Source organism: Lissotriton vulgaris, chromosome 7 (assembly GCF_964263255.1).
Source record: "Lissotriton vulgaris chromosome 7, aLisVul1.2, whole genome shotgun sequence".
Taxonomy (NCBI): Eukaryota; Metazoa; Chordata; class Amphibia; order Caudata; family Salamandridae; genus Lissotriton; species Lissotriton vulgaris.
The window spans coordinates 852044354-852054594 of record NC_141695.1 but is presented as its reverse complement, the minus strand read 5'-3'; positions in this window follow the sequence as shown (position 1 = coordinate 852054594).

The following is a 10241-nucleotide window of genomic DNA, read 5'->3' as shown; positions in this document are numbered from 1 at the left end:
GGGCAACCTGCTAGTGGCCAGATTGGTAAGATTCAGCAAGGGTGCCTTGCAAACGCAAGTCAAACAGCATAAACCATCCTTTTCAGATTTCTGGTCGACGGTCAGTGCAACACAGGAAGGATGGGTCTCAGTGTAGTGCAGAAAACACTGGTTTATCAGGGAAGAGATGGCAAATTTCTTTCTGCCCACTAAATAGCTACAGGTTTGGGGCAGGGTCCCAGGAAGCAAGGACACTCACAGAGAGCAGAGTTAAACTTGCTGAGTGTCCTCTAGGGGCACCGGTCATTCCATTCATGGTCCCACACACTCCAACTCAAAATATCACACCACAAACTCTCTGTGGTTGGCAAGGACCCCCGTTATGAGGGATGGGTTCGTCTGAATTGCTGTTAAATAGCCCTGTACAGCTGATTTAAAAATCTGTTGCCCCCCAATGCCTGTCCCCGTGTGGACTAGGAAGAGAGTGCAGTAATGACCTATGACTTGATTTGGGGGTTATACGGGTGCAAGCCCTAACAGGCAGAGCCCAAGCTTCATTGTTGACAGCCATATGAAACATCCCCATTTTGTTAGTAACTGGACACTGGTGAAACCCTGCTGGGAAAGTCTATTCTCTGTACAGTCCACATCCTCTCTGGCTATCAAGTTATACCCCATCTTGAGTTAAGAGGATGTTCCCTGCACCACGTTGCTGAAAATATATATAACATTGGAACAGGTTTGGCTGTTGCTTTAAACTAGTACCTCCGGGGCTGAATAACCAATAGTAATTTAAAGCCGAACCCTTGTTTTCGCCTGGATTTATGAAAAGGTTCAGACTCCAGACGTTGCCATATCCTATATAGCTAGAAGCTAACCAAGGACACAGAGACCGACTTTTGCAGTGCTCTGCCGTAGAGATTAGATGGGCTGCCTCAGAAGGAGAGGCGCTGCCCTGATTTGAAAACCAAGAGCAAGGTTGACTTGACTGAGTTCTGCCCTGAGAACGTCTTGAAGAGGTGAAACTGCATTTGAGCCACGAGAATCTGCACCCAAGTTGTTGTGAACTATCCTGAGAAATCTATTGCGTCATTAATCCGTGGGTCAAAGAAGTGATTGTGGTCATTAAAAGACTGTTGCTGATCTTAAACAATTTATAAAACCCTCCAATTTTGGGACCCTGTATCGCAATTCCTAAGACTTATAAGAATGCTAGGGTCTGTACCTTCCTTGTAGGTTCTTAAGATATGCTCTAATGCTAGTTGCCCTGATTCTAGAATAGATTTAACTATCTATAATTCGGGAGATATTGCATTTTAAAGATTGGCACACCTACACTACCTTCCTTTCTGTCCTTACTTTCCACGAATTCTTTCTTTCCTCATGTTAGTCTAATTAATAACCCACCTCTTGTCCTGACAGCACCTATACAGCAAATTTTTGCTGTCTTATATTGATCCTCTTTTTCTTTTCTTCCCCTAAGGGGACCCTTCCTGATTATCGCTTGCACCCCATGAGTATTTTTGGAGACTAGTTTTTCTAGTTTTCACAGGCAGAAGCCCAATAATTGCCTACTTGTAATTCTAAAGATCAAGACACTGTATGTTTGCCTATCCAGGTAGTGGCATGATGACAACAGCATATCAATAAACCCTCATCTCACCCTAATAGTACAGGCGGCCTGCCATGAGTTACTCCTGATTAAACATAGTCTATAAAATACAGGGATTCAGTATGCCCTGCTCTATCAGGTAATGTTCAGATGGCCCTTGACAGCATGCCTCGAATTTTTACAGGTCATAAACTCGCCAGCAAATCCTTCAGGTAACCCTGGTCTTGATAGTTAAGTAATATCATCAAAAAAGGTATAGGAGGCCCCCTGAAGTTCGGTCTGGGACCAGGTGAATGACAAGAAGAAGTTGCAATGTCCCTAAAGTCAAGGATGCCCGTGGGAAAAGTCCCTCCTGGTTTGGGTACCCACTGTACAAGTTCAATTACTGGACGCAACCACCAAGTATCACAACAAATACTGTAACTGTCAATGGTCAAGTTTAGACAACAGCATACAGAAGTATCAATCATGCAAATGACAATATCCAAAAAAAATTGGTTTTTACGTGACCGGAAGAGACACTGCAGAAGTGTTAAAAAGTAAGCATGAGTTTATTACACATTCATAAAAGAATTTTTTTTCATACAGTTTTAAAGTACATCATGTTATACAAAGTTTATACAATATTACATAAAACATTAAAAATGTTCATGAGAACACAAGTCGACGCGGCGTTTCGGTTAAAAAACCTTCCTCAGGACAGTTTCTAAAAAGAAGCACAATATTACTACATCATAATAGAATATGTACATAGTATATTTAAGCAGTAGTCAAATTTATGTGACTGTCACAAACTATGTAAAAAAAAATTTCAAACGTATTGACAATACTATAGCACCAACAGTTGAAAGGTTAACATTTCATAAAAAGTTGCAAAGGTTAACATTTCATAAAAATACTGGTTGTTTTATTATGTACATAGGGATTACAGTAAACAATACTTTATACTGGTGGTTGTGCCATTAATCACGTGGGGACGAACAAACTAAATACAGCAGAAAGCTTTTAGTGCTTCCAATGGTAGGAGGCCAAAACACCTATTATGGGCGAGTTTCAATATAACCCAACCTATGGTGTCAGGGTATCTTACCTCAAAATGTTAGTTGTGGTGTCTACCTCAGCTATTCAATCTGAGGTCTAATTTATTAAAAACAAATAGAGGTGTCCAGGTTTGGACCCACACTCAAAGGTACTGAAGTCCCATTTATTCGGGATATGATAATGCCTGTCCTTATCTATAGAAGAAAAAGAGGAAAAGGGGGAGAATAGTGTGTTATATAGACCCCACAGTTTCTTGTCTGATGGTTGGTTAAAAAAGCATTGATCACATGCATACCTTATTGATAAGCTCTGATAATTTTTCACTGTATCGGAGGGGCCACCAGTAGGTATGCGTTCACTGGAAGTAAAATAAGGGAGATGTTCTAGTAGCTCTTACAAAGAATTGATTATCATAACTAGCATACGTTTGCCCTATAGTCCAGGGAACTCACCAAAGGTACTGCTTATGAAATCGCTGTAGCCGCGTGCTAAATGTGCTTAGTCAGCTAATTCTGGTCGTCATGATATATAGAACATCTGCAAATTAATGAATCCATATTTAATTTTGGTAATTGTGCTTAAGATTTAAACATAGAGGTTTGGAGTTAATTGCTTGTGGCCTCTATTTGATCCTAGTGGCTTTCTTTGTAAGTCGCGGAAAAATCACATTTCCGCGAAGGATCATTTTAAAGAAGTGGGTATTGGTTTCAAACCCACTAGATGTGTGAGTTGGCTTGCCTATGATGACCTGAATATTGCAATTCAATCCTTGTAACAAACGTATATATATACGAGGCGTATTATAAAGCGTAAATTGTTACTCTGTTTACAAATTCAATACTAGCAAACAGTGTTGGCAGACAGTACGCTCTCTCATATTCCACGATACTGAAAATAATGTTGTCTCTCACTTGTTTTGATCTACTAGAGATTAACTTCCTATCCTATTTTTCTATTCATGGAGATTTAATGATTGAGTTATTTTCCATCATTTTAACTGATTTTTAATACGTGAAGCTATTGGCGAATAGAGTGTTAAAAAGAAGTCCAGGGCCTCATTACTGGACACAAGCCAGAACCATGTAGGGTAAGGATGTTGCGGTCATTTAATCACGCATGTTTAAGGATATTGTTAGTACTAAAAATTATCGTTAAACCGTTGTGTAGTAATGAAATATCAGGGTCCGAGTTTTTTATAAATACATTTATCTTGTCAGGCTTTTCTAATACCGACACTACTTACTCTCCATATTTATAAAATTATGTTACCAACAGTATGCTCTCAACTGAACATAATGCCTTGGGATTCTTCTGGGGCAAAAGGTTACTAACAGTTGCCTAAATTAAACATCACGCCACATATATTGTGCTCACCTGGATTAAAAAAGCTGGCCTCCCTGCTCCTCCGTATACAGCGTCTGGGCGTTCTGGTAATTTCAATGAAGGACGCTGCGGCCATGTTGGTTGGGCCTTAAATATAAGCAGCATCCCTTTGGTCGATTTCAGGGGCCATATTATTGGATAAAGTATAGTCACGTGATCGCGATATGAAACTTTAACGTTTTCACAATAAAGTTAACGTTATTGTCATACGACTAGTATTTTATTATAAAAATCTGAATGTTTGGAGACCTAGTGTGCCCATTTCGTGTTGGTTTGCCTCTGTTGTCTAAAAAACTTTAGTCATGTTCGCGCTAATTTTAGCATTTCCTATGAGTATTTGTAATCCCTTGCTTGAACTGTCATATTATTGCGAAGCGTTATGTGTTAGAGTATGACGCTTCTGAGTTCATGTTACCTCATTTATGCGGGTCTACAGCTGCTTAATACTAAAATGCCATTAAGTCCTCATTTGTAGTGCGATATCTATTTTTACTGGGGTGCCAGCAGGATCTATGATGACAAACTGGCGGACTTTATTAGGTTTGCCTCTGTTATCAAAAAAACCTTAATTATGTTTGCGCTAATTTTGCAGTTCCAGTGAGTTTTTGTAATCCCTTGTTGGAACTGTCATATTATTATGAAGCGTTTTATATTAAAGTATGACGCTTCTGAGTTCATGTTACCTCATATATGCGGGTCTACAGATACTTAATACTAAGATGCCATTAAGTCCTCGTTTATAGTACGATATCTATTTTTACTGGGGTGCCAGCAGGATCTTTGTTGACAAACTAGAAAACTTTATTAGTCATCGATAATCTTCCCAAATATGGAAAGACATCCTTATTTATGACATATAATGCCATATGAAAGGTAGTTAAATAGTTGCATAGGTTCAGTGTGGTTGTTTATTTCATTGCAATGTTGTTGATATAATAGATATTTATCAGAAGGTACAGGCACTGTTATTGAAAGAGATAGGACACTTGTTTTGTTCAGCTAATTATGCGTTCCCAATCTTCGCGACTGTTCAATCCTGATCTGACACTGTTAAACCTTGACATAAAGTACTGCTCACGTTTTCTGCGTTTCTGATTTATGTCGCCACCTCTATTGTTAATAGTGACCGCTTCTAAGCAGCACCATTGAAGCTGTCACTATTAACAATAGAGGTGGCGACATAAATCAGAAACGCAGAAAACGTGAGCAGTACTTTATGTCAAGGTTTAACAGTGTCAGATCAGGATTGAACAGTTGCGAAGATTGGGAACGCATAATTAGCTGAACAAAACAAGTGTCCTATCTCTTTCAATAACAGTGCCCGTACCTTCTGATAAATATCTATTATATCTATTATATCAACAACATTGCAATGAAATAAACAACCACACTGAACCTATGCAACTATTTAACTACCTTTCATATGGCATTATATGTCATAAATAAAGGATGTCTTTCCATATTTGGGAAGGTTATCGATGACTAATAAAGTTTTCTAGTTTGTCAACAAAGATCCTGCTGGCACCCCAGTAAAAATAGATATTGTACTATAAACGAGGACTTAATGGCATCTTAGTATTAAGTATCTGTAGACCCGCATATATGAGGTAACATGAACTCAGAAGCGGCATACTTTAATATAAAACGCTTCATAATAATATGACAGTTCCAGCAAGGGATTACAAAAACTCACTGGAACTGCGAAATTAGCGCAAACATAATTAACGTTTTTTTGATAACCGAGGCAAACTTCATAAAGTCCGCCAGTTTGTCATCATAAATCCTGCTGGCACCCCAGTAAAAATAGATATCGCACTACAAATGAGGACTTAATGGCATTTTAGTATTAAGCAACTGTAGACCTGCATAAATGAGGTAACATGAACTCAGAAGCGTCATACTCTAACACAAAACGCTTCGCAATAATATGACAGTTCAAGCAAGGGATTACAAATACTCAAAGGAAATGCGAAATTAGCACGAACATGACTAAAGTTTTTTAGACAACAGAGGCAAACCAACACGAAATGGGCAAACTAGGTCTCCAAACATTCGGATTTTTATAATAAAATACTAGTCGTATGACAATAATGTTAACTTTATTGTGAAAACGTTAAAGTTTCATATCGCGATCACGTGACTATACTTTATCCAATAATATGGCCCCTGAAATCGACCAATAGGGATGCTGCTTATATTTAAGGCCCAACCAACATGGCCGCAGCGTCCTTCATTGAAATTACCAGAACCCCCAGACGCTGTATACGGAGGAGCAGGGAGGCCAGCTTTTTTAATCCAGGTGAGCACAATATATGTGGCGTGATGTTTAATTTAGGCAACTGTTAGTAACCTTTTGCCCCAGAATAATCCCAAGGCATTATGTTCAGTTGAGAGCATACTGTTGGTAACATAATTTTATAAATATGGAGAGTAAGAAGTGTCGGTATTAGAAAAGCCTGACGAGATAAATGTATTTATAAAAAACTCGGACCCTTATATTTCATTACTACACAACGGGTTAACGATAATTTTTAGTACTAACAATATCCTTAAACATGCATGAGTAAATGACCGCAACATCCTTACCCTACATGGTTCTGGCTAGTGTCCAGTAATGAGGCCCTGCACTTCTTTTTAACACTCTATTAACACTCTATTCGCCAATAGCTTCACGTATTAAAATTAACTTAAAATGATGGAAAATAACTCAATCATTAAACCTCCATGAATAGAAAAGTAGGATAGGAAGTTAATCTCTAGTAGATCAAAACAAGTGAGAGACAACATTATTTTCAGTATCGTGGAATATGAGAGAGCGTACTGTCTGCTAATACTGTTTGCTAGTATTGAATTTGTAAAAAGAGTAACAATTTACGCTTTATAATACGCCTCGTATATATATACGTTTGTTACAAGGATTGAATTGCAATATTCAGGTCATCATAGGCAAGCCAACTCACACATCTAGTGAGTTTGAAACCAGTAATATTAAGGTTACCATAGGCAAGCTAATCCGCACAACTAGTGGGTTTGATACCAATACCCACTTCTTTAAAATTATCCTTCGCGCAAATGTGATTTTTCCACGACTTACAAAGAAAGCCACTAGGATCAAATAGAGGCCGCAAGCAATTAACTCCAAACCTTTATGTTTAAATCTTAAGCACAATTACCAAAATTAAATAATCATTCATTGATTTGCAGATGTTCTATATATCGTGACGACCAGAATTAGCTGACGAAGCACATTTAGCACGCGGCTACAGCGATTTCATAAGCAGTACCTTTGGTGAGTTCCATGGACTATAGGGCAAACGTATGCTAGTTATGATAATCAATTCTTTGTAAGAGCTACTAGAACATTTCCCTTATTTTACTGCCAGTGAACGCATACCTACTGGTGGCCCCTCCGATACAGTGAAAAATGATCAGATCTTATCAATAAGGTATGCATGTGATCAATGCTTTTTTAACCAACCATCAGACAAGAAACTGTGGGGTCTATATAACACACTATTCTCCCCCCTTTTCCTCTTTTTCTTCTATAGATAAAGACAGGCATTATCATATCCCGAATAAATGGGACTTCAGTACCTTTGAGTGTGGGTTTAAACCTGGACACCTCCTATTTGTTTTTAATAAATTAGACCTCAGATTGAATAGCTGAGGTAGACACCACAAATAACATTTTGAGGTAAGATACCCTGACACCATAGGTTGGGTTATATTGAAACTCGCCCATAATAGGTGTTTTGGCCTCCTACCATTGGAAGCACTAAAAGCTTTCTGCTGTATTTAGTTTGTTCGTCCCCACGTGATTAATGGCACAACCACCAGTATAAAGTATTGTTTACTGTAATCCCTATGTACATAATAAAACAACCAGCATTTTTATGAAATGTTAACCTTTGCAACTTTTTATGAAATGTTAACCTTTCAACTGTTGGTGCTATAGTATTGTCAATACTTTTGAAAAAAATGTTTTACATAGTTTGTGACAGCCACATAAATTTGACTACTGCTTAAATATACTATGTACATATTCTATTATGATGTAATAATATTGTGTTTCTTTATAGAAACTGTCCTGAGGAAGGTTTTTTAACCGAAACTCCGCGTCGACTTGTGTTCTCATGAACATTTTTAATGTTTTGTGTAATATTGTATAAACTTTGTATAACATAATGTACTTTAAAACTGTATGAAAGCATGGGGGGGGCGTGGCCAAGATGGCGAGCTGAGTGGTCGCACTCGAAGTGAGCTCCGCCGTCCTGACACCCTAAGCCTACCGTAATTGAGCTGATTCTCCCCCCCGGAATGCTCAGATCCATGGAGCGGGGGTGTTAGGGCATGGAGTAGCGGCTGTGAGCCTGTAGCCAAGTTCCGTGGTGCTCCTGCGGTCCGAGGTGCGACGCCATCCCGGAGGGTAGGTGAGGCCTGGTGCACGGCCTGGGAGAGAGTCGGACCCTGCCCGGGTTTGGACGCCGATCAGGGTGCCTGCAACGGAGCTGCGCTCTGCCCGCTGGGCCCGGACTTCACCGCCTGTGCTTGCGGTGCGCACAGTGGGTCTGCCCTTGGAGTCGGAGAGGGTCCGGTGCCGCGCCCGCATCCGGCACATAAGAGAGGCCGCGGCTTGGGCCTAGACCCGGACACGGACCTATCTGATAGCCGCCTCGGCATTCTGGGAGGTGCTGTGATCCATCTGCGCCTGTCCTGAACACCCCTGCTCGGCCCAGAGGGAGTCTTCTTGGTGGACCCGGTGCTCGAAGTGGAGCAGCGAGCGGCGGGGGCGGAGCCTGGCACTAATTGAGGCCGTGGCTCTGGCCTATTTCCTGGTCCTCAGCAGCTCTGTGAGGCAGAGGCCTTGCGACCCGCCAGGCTGGAGAGAGGGCCCCGGAGCAGTTTGCGGAGTCATCTATGGGCCCCACGGTGAGCTGTGCGGCGAGAGGGCGCTGAGCTGAAACGCTGTGGCCGACGCCCCCGGGCGATAAGTGACGGGGACTGCTGCCTTTAGACCCGCCATTACGCCCGCATATTGGCGCGAAGTGGAACAGACTCCTTTTTGCCTAGCCAGCCTTGTGGCGTCCGAGGTGAGCACTCCTGTGTTGAACTGAAGAGGGCAGCGACAGATCTCAGGGCGTTGCTACGGGCTCCGTGTGATCTGGTGGCCCCGCCGAGACCTGGCTTGAGGGGGAGTCCCTGGTGGTGACCGGGCCGGTCGGCTTGAGACTGTGAAGCCAGTGGAGCTGAGGGGAATGCGAGAGCGGGCCCTGGGGGCCTATTGACACAGGCGGACAGCAGGTCACTGGGAGTGCAGGCCGTGGGCCCCATTGCGGTTTTTGCCTTGGTGGTGAAGCGACCCGGGTCTTGGGTCATTGGAGAGACACGTGTGAGGCCGCTAGCCCGGTCCTGAGACCATACCGGAGGCTGAGACACTAGACTTCCGAGGGAAGCATCTCGTCGGCCATCATGGCGCAGAACAGGGGGACGCGGAAAGGAGATCGCACGTTGCCTGAGATGTTGTACAGGAACAATGCGAGACAGGATCGGGGTCAGCCGTCCCCAACTCCACCGAGTGGCTCCAGAGGGAGCGGGCGGGGGGGGAGCCGCCGGTTACGAGGTCATTCCTGGAATCACTCTTCAGCTCGCTGAGGGACGACTTCCAAACGCTCAAGCAGGAGGTGGCAGGAGAGGTCCGTGAGATACGAAGGGAAGTGGACGGCCTGGGTGACAGAGTGGCTACGGTGGAAGAAGCGGGCCACACCAGAGACGAAGAAATTACGCAACTACAGCAAGAGGTCATTCGTCTTCGGGAACAACAGCTGGACCTGCAGTCACACACGGAGGACCTCGAGAACCGCTCCAGGAGGAACAACATCCGCGTCCGAGGAATTCCGTCTCGGGAGGAGGGGGAGGACGTCGCATCGTACCTTGTGGACCTGTTCCGAGAGGTGTTGGGTGAGTCGGCTGACTTTCCCATCCGGATTGATAGGGCGCACCGAGTGGGCCTGCAGCGCCGGACTTCGGCACCCCCTCCGGATATCTTGGCCTTCTTGCCGGATTATCCCCTGAAGGAGCGGATACTGCGGGAGGCCCGGAAGAGATCTTCCCTGGAATTCCGGGGCCATCGAGTAGCCCTTTATCAGGACCTGGCCGCGTCCACCCTCCAGAAGCGCAAAGCTTTTAAAATTGCGACCGACTTTCTTAGGGGTCATGGCACGCAGTA